Source organism: Castor canadensis, chromosome 12 (genome assembly GCF_047511655.1).
Source record: "Castor canadensis chromosome 12, mCasCan1.hap1v2, whole genome shotgun sequence".
In the NCBI taxonomy this organism is placed as follows: Eukaryota; Metazoa; Chordata; class Mammalia; order Rodentia; family Castoridae; genus Castor; species Castor canadensis.
The window spans coordinates 41,142,087-41,154,638 of NC_133397.1; the positions used below are offsets into that span (position 1 = coordinate 41,142,087).

General features: G+C 37.7%; 1 protein-coding gene across 2 annotated transcripts in view; it reads right to left on the reverse strand.

Annotated features, from left to right (window-relative positions):
• Fbxo11 (F-box protein 11) overlaps positions 1-12,552 on the reverse strand; it is an 83,670-nt gene that overhangs the window by 42,353 nt on the left and 28,765 nt on the right. The window lies entirely within an intron of this gene.

The window sequence follows — 12,552 nt, forward strand, 5'->3', positions numbered from 1 at the left end:
ATCTCAACTGAATGGGAGTACTTTTGGTTTTACTTCTTACAAGGAAGTAGTATTAATATCTATAAAATTAAAGAAATTCACGTCAACATTTACATAATAAATTCTCAATGCACTACCAAATCAACATATGGGTAGCTTAAAGCTAGTGTTTACAGAAATGTATTTTGTTGTTCCTAAACTGTGTAAGAAGGAACACTATCACAATAAAATACATCTACCTATCCAAAATATTAAAACGTAAAAAGAAAATATAACAAAATTGAGGATTGGGAACAATCAGTACCAAAGAAAATGCTTCATGTTTGTGATGATATAAGGGTGAAGATTAATTAGAAATGACTGGTGGGTGAAGCAAAGGGGAAAGAAAATTTTGGCATGATTTAAAAGTTACAAGGTCTGGCTAGTATTTCCATAGAGGAAAAAAACCCTGTATTTTAATAAATTCATATGGATGAGACTTCAAGAACAATTGTTCCAAGAGCCTGGGACATGACTCAAGTGGGAGAGCAACTACCTGGCAAGTGATGCCTTCAATCCCCAGTATCATCTTTAAAAAAAAAGAAAAAAGATTGTTTCAATCCCTTGTATACAAACAGCTAACTAAGTTTTAATGTATCTTTCTTATCTGTAGTCCTCAAAGAAAGTGTTTTTTGTTAGCTATGTTCTCAGAATAGCTGAGGGTTTATGCCCTTTAAGCACTGGAATGGAATTTAAATTTTAATTAAAAAAATTTCCAAAATAAAAGGAAACTTTTTGAGACAGGGTCTCACTCTGTGGCCCAGGGTGGTCTAGAACTTTTGATCTTCCTGCCTCAGTCTCTTGAGTGCTCAGATTACAGGGCTGCACCACCAGGTCTAGTTTCAAAATCTCTTTCTCTTTTTAAAGAAAATTCATAGCTGGGTGTCCTAAACTGCTGGATTGCTTGAGATACATCTATACGATGTTTCCCTTTTTTCTTGCTGTCATGTTGTTACCCTGTCACCTTTTCTAGCTGTCCATGAGATTACCTATAGAATCCTCTCTTAACCAATAAACTTGCTAGAATATTCTGTTCTTAAGTAAGAGTAAACTGGCACTAAATGGGAGCTTAAGAGATTTTTGTAAGAATGAAGTTCATGGATCTTAAATCTACATTCCAGGATGTTGCTCACAAGTCTTTCGTTGTTTCTGTTTTTAGTGTTGTTTAAGATAAATGAGGTTGCTGGGCACTTAAACCCAAAGTTAAAATACTTTTTATCATCATAGTCTTGCTGGAAAGTACACACCAAAGAATCTCCAACAACCAGGGCATTAGAAACTGGCTAATTTTACATGGCTGGCTAATAAATTTAATGACAATTATGAATATAAGATTTCTTATCCTTAATTTAAGAATTATTTCACCCTGGAGCCTTAACCCAAGGCTACCAATCCTTTAGCCTCCTCAGCAGAGATAAAGAAGTTAAACTAAATGCTCATACATAGTAAGTTTGTTCCACCAGAAAAACGAAGGGAAAAAAAGTTTTACTCCTGTATTTTTAAGTCTTAAATTAGGAAGCGTAGCAGGTCTCAACATTTTTTTCTTTTTCTTTCTGTGGTGCTGGGGATCAAACTCAGGGCCTTGTGGATGCTAAGGCAGGCACTCCAATAGTACTGAGCCACTCCGCCAGCCCACTGGTCTCAAATTTAGCCATACTCTGAATCACCAACAGACTGTAAAAACATCTATGAATGCAGTTTTGACCAGGCACAGTCACAAAAAAAAAAATTTTTTTTTCAAAAATCAACCCTAGTACTGTCAAAAAAAAAACCAAAAGAAATTTCAAAAACAAAAATTTAAAATTCCCACACACGCATTATGCAGCTCACCTGATGCAGAGAAGCCCTGTCAGTCCCACGCTACTGTGTTCTGACAGTGGCATACCTACTTCATCTGAGTCCAAGTTATGGATGCTGAGAGCTTCCATACATACAGTATAGGCACGCATACTGAGCTCCGTGCATCCTGAGCATTGGTGGGTTTCCTTAACAGCGAATCTTTGGAACCATACACTTGCAGATATGAAGGGTCTACTGTATATGGAATACATACATGAAGTAACTGGCTTCACATATTCATTCAACTGCAAATAAATAGTCTGGCCATGTATGGTCATTTCACATCCCTCAACAGTAAGCAGGCCCAAGTCAATTTGCTTATTTATTTATTTATTTTTTTGCTTAGGAGAGAGGTGGTCTTATCTTTTCTCTTGGTAGAATCAAACAGGGATAAACATGTTATTTATGGTAGGCAGTCATCCCAGGTCCTTGAGGAGAACTATTCTAAGGCCCATGCTGACAACTGAGAAGGGCAGAGCTAAAACAACTGCAGAAAATCAAAGACAAAACTTGCCACGTGAAATGTGTTTTCTTATTTAAAGTCAGTTTGAGAGCCAGCACCTATGGTTCATGACTATACTCCTAGCTACTCGGGGGCAGAGATCAGGGCAAATAGTCCATGAGACCCTATCTTGAAAATACCCAACACAAAAACGGGGTGATGGAGTGGCTCAAATGGAAGAGTGCCTGCCTAGCAAACCCCAGCACCAGAAAAAAAAAAAAAAAAAAAAAAAAAGGAGTGTGAGTCAGACTGAAGTAACATTGAAAGCATCTTCAATTTTGAAAATGTTCCACTGCTTGTGATATACAACCAAGGTTGAAAGCTACTGGACTAAAAAAGTAGCAACGTGACATTTAAAAGAAGTTGAATGAAGTGGAATAATGTGAAGGACTAGGAAGGAAAAGTGAAAATAACCAAAATCAAATCTACAGGGCAAACAAATCAAAAAGTTCAAGTGCAAACCTCAAAATATGTTGAGAATTCTCCTTCAACAGTGATTATCATAGCACTAGGGAGATGAATGCTAGTTAATAACTACAACAAATCTAAAACAATTAGTCCAAAGACTTACACTAGCTTCAAATACAGTGTTTCCCCTGCATTTCAACCTATTTCAATACAGAAACTGAAACCAAACCAAATATGACCTAGACCTGTTGGTACCACGGAAAAGCTAATGAGCTCATTTTTAAATCAGAGCTTTATTTATACATTTTTGTTAATCACAATTAGCTGATTTTATAGATGTTCTCTGTAAGGGCAAATAGAGAACAGAATGAAATGAAAATATACTTTTATTTCCACTTAAATAGATCATTTACAAGGCTCTGAAATAAACCAGTTATAGAAAACTTGAGTGAAATCTATAATCAAATCATAAGGACATCAAACTTAATAAATTATCCTAAATAAAGGTCTACAAATAGTTCCTAATGTAAGAAGTGTCTAAGTAAAATTTGTAACTTTATTTCAACAGTTCTCATAATTTTCATTAGACCTAATAATTTTAGGTTTTCAAAAGTACTAGTTAATTTTGAAGAAATACAGGACATACATGAAGGACAGTGGTGAGGGGAAACACTCCAAGGGAACAGAAGCAGTGGACCTGGCTGTTTATTTTGAGAGGAGAAATGGCCAGATACATGATTCTGTAACAACCTGTGGTTTGGCTGGATGGTCACAGACATGATTGAAAACTGGTAACAAAAGAAAACTGGGGCCAGGTGTGGTGATTCACAACTGTAATCCCAACTACTTGGGAGGCAAAGGCAAGAGGATCTCAGGCCAGCCTAGGCAAAGTCAGTGAGACCCTATCTAAAAAAAACAAAATAAATAAAACAAAAGCACTGAGGCAGAATACTTGCCTAGCAAGTGCGAGGTCTTGGGTTCAATCCCTAGTACTGCAAAAAATAAAGAAATTATGAGAAGAGGTCTATGGATAGATCTCTGCAAACGGGCAAAACTCAAGGTACCCGTGCTCCGTATCAGTGCCCACCAAAGGGTGCTATCAGCAGAGGATTTTAATATTCAAGTGGTTCATGAATATAATGGCCATAGTGGCAGGCAGGGCAGTTATGCCTGGGCTCACAAACATGGACTTCCACCTCTAGAGGTCTATTTGGTTATGGCTGCCACTGACTGCCCAATCTGACAGCAACGAAGACCAATACTTATTAGTCCTCCATATGGCACCACTCCCTGGAGTGTGATCAGTCAGCTACCTGGTGAAAGGTTGTTTTCAGTGGATTACCTTCCATCATGGAAAGGGCAGCATTTGTTCTTAATGTCATATACACTATACAGCAAATGAAGGACAGCAATGCACCCATATTCATAAATTCACTGACCTTACATTTTTCTCTACCATCCTAAAGCAGCTGCCTTCATAAAACAGTAGAATGGTGTTTTGAAGACCATTAGGTGGTAATACCGTGTAGGACTGGGGCAAAGTTCTCCAGAAGACTATATAGTCTCTGAACCAGTGTCCAACATATGTGACTGTTTCTTCCACAGCCAGGATTCACAGGCTTAGGAATCAAGAGGTAGAAATGGGAGTGGCATCTATAATGATTAATTTAGTGACCCACTAACAAAATTTTTCTTCTTGTACCTGTAAGCTCTACCCTAGAGGCCTTAGTTCCAAAGGCAAGAATGCTTACATCAGGAGACACTGTAATTCTATTGAACTGGAAGCTAACATTGCCACCTGGCCATTTTGAACACTTCATTTTTCTAAATCAAAAAGCAAAGAAGGGGGTTATTATGCCTGGAGTGTTTGATACTACCAGGGGGAAACTGAACTGCTACCCCACAATGGAGGAAAGAAAGAATATGTCTGAAATACAAGAGATTCCCCCAGGGCACCTCAGTATTATCCTGCTTGTGTGAAAGTCAATGGAAAAACCAGAACCTAATTCAACCAGGACTACTAACTAATAGCCCAGACACTTGAACCACGATTAGTTAAGATGCATGCTCTAAAGGTAAAGGGAATACAGAATGGGATGTAGAAGAACGAAGTTATGAAGAGTAGCTATAAACACACAAGCAGATAGTGGAACAAGGGTACTGTTACAGGACAACAGTTGTGTGTGCGTGTATGTACATATGGAAAATATCTGTTCTTGGGAAGGGGTAGGAACTACAGGTGATTGAACCCAGGGTCTCACACATGCTAAGTATACTCTCTACCACTTAGCTACATCCTCAACCCTCTTATAAAGTTTTATCTAGAGATTAAGTATGGTTTAAAGAAATGCATATGGGTGCCAGGCTGACAAAGGGTGGACTTGTTATGATTTATTTTATGTGTCAATGTGAAGAGTGTTTTTGGATGAGATAAAAATTTAGATCAGTGAACTCTTGAGTAGATAGACTGCCCTCCATAATCCAATCAGCTGAAGACTTAATGGAACAAAAAGAATGGCCCCCCCCAAGCAACAAGGAATTCTCTAACTACTGCCTTCAGAGTTCATCTGTACCATTAACTAACTTTCTTGGGTCTCAAGCCTGACAGCCCACAATGAAGATTTTGGTATACCACAGACTGCGTAATTTTTTTTTTTTACAAAGTTTTTATTAGGATATATTCATTATACAGAGGGGAATTCATAGTGACAATTCCAATTAGACTTACATTGTACATTAGTTACATTATCCCCAAGACTGCCTAATTGTGTAAGCCAATTCCTTATAATAATATATGCATCAATACACACATACCTTAGCCAGGTGTGGTAGCAGACACCTGTAATCTCAGCAACTAGAGAGAATGAGACAGGAGGTTTTCAAGTTCAAGGTTAGCCTGGACAACTCAGTGAGTCCGTGTTTCAAAAATAAACACAAAAGCATTGGGCACATTGATTCAGAGGTAGAGTACTTGCCTGGCATGAATGAGACAATGGGTCCAATCCCCATTACGTCAACACACTCAAACACAGTATCAACAAGAAACCCACATACTCATCTCCTGTTGGTTCTGTTTCTCTGGAGAACTCTAATACACATGGATTTTTAATTTATATGCTGCTATTACTATCTTCTCATTCTGTTTCTTCTGAATGGGACATAATAATCATCTGTCAATGAGTCAAATTATGTCCCATCTTAAAAAGGTATGTTGAAGACCTAACCTTCAGTACCTGTATATAGGACATTATTTGAAAATAGGGTATTTGTAGATTCAATCAAGTTAAGATGAGGTCATTAGGGTGGGCCCTAATCCAATAATAATACTGGTGTCCTTATAAGAAAAATGTCATGTGAACATAAAATACACACAGGGAGAACATTAGGTGACAACAGAGGTAGAGACTGGAGTAATAATGCTGCAAGACAAGTAATGCCAAAGACTGACAGCCACCACAATAATCTAGAAAAGGCAAGGATAGATTCTACCCAGATTCTTGAAGAAGCATAGCGCTGCTGCTACTTTGATTATGGACAATAGTTTAAGAACTCACAAACCTCCAGAATTGTGAGAGAATAAATTTCTGTTGTTTAAGCTCCAAGTGGTACTTTGTAATGGAAGTCCTAGGAAACTAACAGAATGCACATTCACGAATTTTACCTATCTGAACTCAGGCTAGGGGAGTTACGAGAGCTATGGGACAAGATTGCCTCCAACTTCATGCTACTACAAATAACAAGTCAGTGAATACCCATGTATCTATTCTCTCACAAAACTCTTATAAAAATACCAACAATGCAAACTTCTAGAAATGAAATTACTGGGTCACAGGGCATTCACATACTTAAATACTGATAAACTGAGCTCCAGAATGGTTGCAGAGTCCACACTCCTAGAAATAATTGGCATTAACCAGTGTAGGGATTTTAGGAAGGCCATGAGATCTATCCTTCCCTCCCCCGTTCCCCGCCCCCCTCAGTATGGTTGGAGTTGGTGACTTGCTTGCCTTGAACAGGAAGCGGCGGGTCATAAAAGGCAGAGTGGCTTCCTGCATACTCTCTCTTAAATCACATGCCCTGGGAGAAGACAGATGCCATGTTATCAGAAGCTTTATGGGTCCGTTTAGGCCTATATAAGACCTGTAACAATCAGCAAGAAACTGAGGCCTCTTACCAACAGATTTGTGAATGAGCCATCTTGGAAGCAGACATTCCTGCTCCAGTCAAACCTTCATATGACTGCAGCCCTAGCTGACAGTTTGCAATCTAAAAATGAGAGCCTCTGATATAGAGACCTTGATATAGCTAAGCCCCTATCAGATTCCTGAGCCTTAGCATCTGTGAGGTAATAAATGTTTACTCTTTTAAAGATGTCAAATTAGGGGGCAATATGTTATAAAGAAACAGAGCACTTTGCTTTCTTTTACCCCTCAAAATTAATGTGTATTGAGTGAGATCTGGTTTTAATTTACATTTTTTTCTGATAACTAATGATTTTGAAAACGTCAGCACAGGTTTAATAGCTTTGAAGTTCCTCCTTCTATAAACTGCCTATTTAGAACCTCTGCCTATTTTTTAAATTGTGGTGACTTTATCTCCCCACCCCCATTCTTTTATGAGACAGGGTCTTGCTTGCTATGTATATGTAGCCCAATATAGTCCTGCCTAGCTTCCCAAGTGCTGGGATAACAGCAGGTTCTACCACTCCTGGCTGTCTTTCTCCTCTGTTTTTTGGAGTTTCTTGAGTTTTCTAGATGTTAAATCTCTTTATTTTTTACATTTCTCAAATATTTTCTTCCATTCTATCAAGGTGTCCCTTCTATGCATTGAGCCCTTTAATTCTGATGTAAACAAATTCTACATTTTGACACAAGTAATGTACTTCTGAAGTTTTGTACACAAAATCATTCCCTACTCCTAGGTTACTGAGCTATCAACAGATTATCTTGTCTTAGTTATCTTCCACATTCCATATCTGCTTTGACAGTTTTAACTACCAAGGTCTCTTTTGCTTTTGTGATGTTATTAGTCTCCAGATCTAGCTGCACAAATATGCTAACTTTTCTAGCCCTGTGACTTTATGAACTTTCAAGTCTTCGCTGTGCCACTTATTTCATGATCAAGGTTTTCCTCAATTGTTTGTTAACCTCCAGATGTCCATTCATACATTAGAGTAAGGTGTTGCATGTTCTTTAGAAATTATCTTTCTTCTTTTTTCTCTTGCTGGCCTGTAACGTTCAATCCTCCTGCCTCAGCCTCCTGAGTTGGGATTACAGGCATGGACTACTGTGCCTGGCTAGAAATTTTGTGTTGGGTTATAATTGGTGAACTTTAATGCAGCACAGCTGTTATCAAAGTGTGGGCTTGAAAATTCCTGGCAGTCAATGACCTTTACGAGAGTATTAAGGTCAAAACTATTTTATTTTCTCATGATCAACTCTAAATTTTATTGAAGCAGGCATATCTCCAAATAGCCATTTTCCCTGAAAACAGGACATTAAAGTCTCCCTGAGCCATTGTGACAGTAAAGTTTCCTTCCCTTTAGCCCTTTCAAGAGGTAACCTGGGGTATCCCTTAACCAATCAGCTTCCCCCATTGGTCTGTTTCCTTGTTGCCCCCTTGTAGCTTTTACAGCCATGGCCCGCTGGGAGCGCTCATCCTATTTTGTAGAATAGAGGCCACCCCATTCATGAATTGCCAGTAGAGCCAGTCAGATCTTTAGTTAAATGTGTTATGACTTCCTTTTATTTTTAATTCAGTGCACACATTGGAAGGAATAATTACAGGTTTTTACTATACTTTTTCTTTTTTCAACTTTTATTTTAACTTACTGACGTGTATACATTAGTTGGGCCACCCCTTCCCCAAAACTACTTTATTATTAACAGACATTATATATCTGGCTGTCTGTCTCTCTCTTTTGACAAGCACATAGCAGAATTTTCCAAAGGCTATATACATGATGTGGACTATCAGAATAGAAGCAGATACTAAAATTCAATTTCTGTTAACTGGACAAAAAATAAAACATTCTAAATTTACTTTGGTGAAGTTATTTTCTATTAAAAAATGACTTGTTAACATTACATAACAGGTTGATTACTATTGCTTTTATTTTTTTAAATGTATCTTTTATTCATATGTATATACAATGTTTGGGTTACTTCTCCCCCCTCCCTGCTTCCCTCCCACCCCCTCACGGCCAGGCAAAGACTGTTCAGCCCTTACCTCTAATTTTATTGAAGAGAGAGTATAAACAATAATAAGGACGACAAAGGGTTTTTGCTAGTTGAGATAAGGATAGCTATACAGGGAGATTCCTTGCATTGCTTTCATGTACATATGTGTTACATTCTAAATTGACTCTTCTCCAACTAACCTTTTCTCTAGTTCCTGGTCCCCTTCTCCTATTGGCCTCTGTCGCTTTTAAGTTTCTGCATTAGTTCCTTTGCATTGAGGACATCAAATGTGATCATGTTTTTTTGGGTTTCTTATCTATCCTCATACCTCCCTTGTGTGCTCTCGCCTTATCATGTGACCAAAGTCCAATCCCCTTGCTTTGATCTCAAGTCCGCATATGAGGGAGAACATACGATTTTTGGTCTTCTGAGCCTGGCTAACCTCACTCAGGATGATGTTCTCCAGTCCCATCCATTTACTTGCGAATCATAAGATTTCATTCTTCTTCATGGCTGAGTAGAATTCCATTGTGTATAAATACATTTTCTTAATCCATTCATCAGTAGAGGGGCATCTTGGCTGTTTCCATAACTTGGCTATTAGCTGGTGGGAATGCAAACTAGTACAATCACTCTGGAAAAAAATTTGGAGGCTTCTTAAAAATCTAAACAAAGATCTACCATATGATCCAGCAATCCCACTCCTGGGGATATACCCAAAAGAATGTGATACAGGTTACTCCAGAGGCACTTGTATACCCATGTTTATTGATTACTATTGTTTTTAAAGGAATACTTAACTTTTTTGTTTTCATACTATAGTAGGTATTGACAGCTATAACCATTCAAAAGTTACTAGGGGGCCTCAGTAACTTTTAAGAAGTTATAGGGTCCTGAAATCAAAAAGCTTGAGAACTGTTCCCTGTAAAGTAATAAAATAGTGACATAATTAGGTTTCAGTGTCAATACTGGTAATCCCTGGAAGGGAAAAATCTAGAAACCTAATATTCAAGGAGGCAAAGAGGATTAAGGCACTGGGATTCTCAACTTTTCACGTGTAGATTTTCCACTTAATCACCATTAGGTTTGAAGGCCACCATCTGTATATGATATATTTTTTCTTCATCCTAAGCTTCAACTTATTGAAAACCAAATGCCTATTTGCATAGGATGCTAGAAAGGAGCTAGATTTTAGCTCCTTATAACCAGGTTTTATCCCACTCTATACCCAGACTTCAAATGTACTTGTGTTTCTAAATCCTTAAGTGTTATTTTTTTTTTGGAGGGGGGGTCCTTTGGCAGGATTTAGCTTGTTTCTTGTAGCTTCCATTCCTGAAGGCTTAGTTTCAACTTCATTGCGTACATTAAGTTGGTGGTAACCAACTTAATCCACTCACTTTTCAGTTTCCAAAGTGTTGATTTCTTTTGTCCAAGCCTCCCTTTTTGTGGGTTCATACATTTAAAATTTTATTTTAGAGTAACATTTTGGTGCTTCTAGAGGAAACAAAAACACACGTGTTCAATTCACCATTTTCACTTCTTTACATTTAGTCTGTGTTCCTTTGCTTTGAGTATATCTATTGAAAACAGCCATTTCATAGTGTCCAATGCAAAAGTAAACTGTGGCTCCGAACCATTGCCTTGCCTCTGTCTACAAGCTGCCGGCACTAAAGAGGGTTGCACAGTGAAAATAGTAATAATGATAGCAGTTAATTTGATTGTAAAAAATCACTTTTAAATCCATGAACTTTGATTAATTTTATCTCTATTACTTTGTTTTATTACATCTATCCTGCTCTTTGTTTCTTTCTTTTTTTGGCAGTACTAGGGTTTGAACTCAGAGCCTCACACTTGCTAGGCAGGCACTCTAACACTTAAGCCACTCTGCCAGCCCCTGCTTTTTCTTTATTTCCCTTTTCTTGCCTTTCCCCATACTTGAAATCTATCATTTATGCTCTGGGTTCAATGGACTCATTTTACATTAATGTCATTCTATAAAGAATCTACAGAAAAATAAAGTAATAGTATAAGTTGACTTTTAAAAGATTTTTTTTTTGAGAGGTCTCACTGTGTAGTCCAGGCTGGCCTTGAACTTAGGCTCATCCTGCCTCAGCCTCCCAAATCCTGGGATTATTAAGCATGTACCACCACATCCAGTGACATCGAAATTTCAGTAAGAATTTAAACATAGAAAACCTCTTTGTACCAAGAAAATATTTATATATAAACTATGAAAGAACAATGTCATAGAACCTTTTTTGGCAAAAAAGGGATGGGTACAGGTTGATGTTACAAAATATTCCTATACATGTTGAATGACTAAATGGCTAAGAATGTATTTTCTTTCTGTCCTTAGAAATATATCATGCAGAGGGCTGGGTGAAGTAGCTGCCACCTGTAATCCAAGCTATTCTGGAGTTGGTTTTCTGCTGTTTGAGTCCAGTAAGAAAAAAGGGAGACCCCATTTCAACAAAAAAGCTGGGCATGGTGGTATATGCCTGGCACCCCAGCTACACAGGAGGCATAAGTAGGAAGACCGTGGGCCATGTGGCACTCGCAAAAAACTGAGACCCTGTATGAAAAATACTAAAAAAAGACTGGGGACCTGGTTCAAGTGGTAGAGCACTTGCCTAGCAAGCACGAAGCCATGAGTTCAAATCCCTATACTGCCAAAAAAGAGAAATATATTGTGCAATTGTTAGAAATACCTTGTCTATCATTGTTAAGCTCGAAAAAAAAAACTCTTATAGGATGTGATCATCTCAAGAATAATAACTAAGATTTCACTTACAAGATCAATTTTACTATCAATATTAAAATCTACAGCAGTGATATCCAACAGGATTTTTTTCTACAATGAAAATCTGCTTTATTGGTGCAGTCCAACATAGTAGCCATGGTGAAGTCAAAATAATTGATAGTTAGATTCCATCTACCTCAAATGTGGTAATCAGTGTAACTAAGAATGGAATTTTAAATTTTATTAATTTTAACTCATTTAAATATAGTCAAATGTGACAAATGGCTACCAAATTACAGACAACTCAGATCTAGAGTGCAGTTTCTCTCTGTGTATTATCTGGTGATGTCTATGCCTTCCAAATTCTTTTGTACTTTTTTTGAATGAGCATGCACTATTTGCACAATGGAATGAGAAAACTGAAAAATGACTATTTCACTACTGCATTTTCCTTCTAGGAAATTTTACCTTTCTTACTTTTTTAAAGCAATACTGGGTTTGAACTCAGGGCCTCATGCTTGAAAGGCAAGTGCTCTACCACTTGAGCCACACTCCAGGCCCATTGCTTAACATGAGTCATTTTTAGCAGAGTATGAAATAATTGGTGAGTAGTGATCAAATTCCTGAGATTAAATAGCAAAGTATTTCAACACATAGGAAAAATAAGATCACTAAGTCCCAAAGTATACCTTAGTCTGTGTTTATTTTTTGTGAGATAAGGTTTCAAAAGGCTGGTCTCAAACTCATGATCTTCCTGACTCTGCAACCTTAGTGTTGGGATTATAGGCTACACCACCACAACCAGCAGTTTATAAGACTAATGGACCCAAGGGACTTGCAAAGTAAAACAATTTTTTAATAGTAAG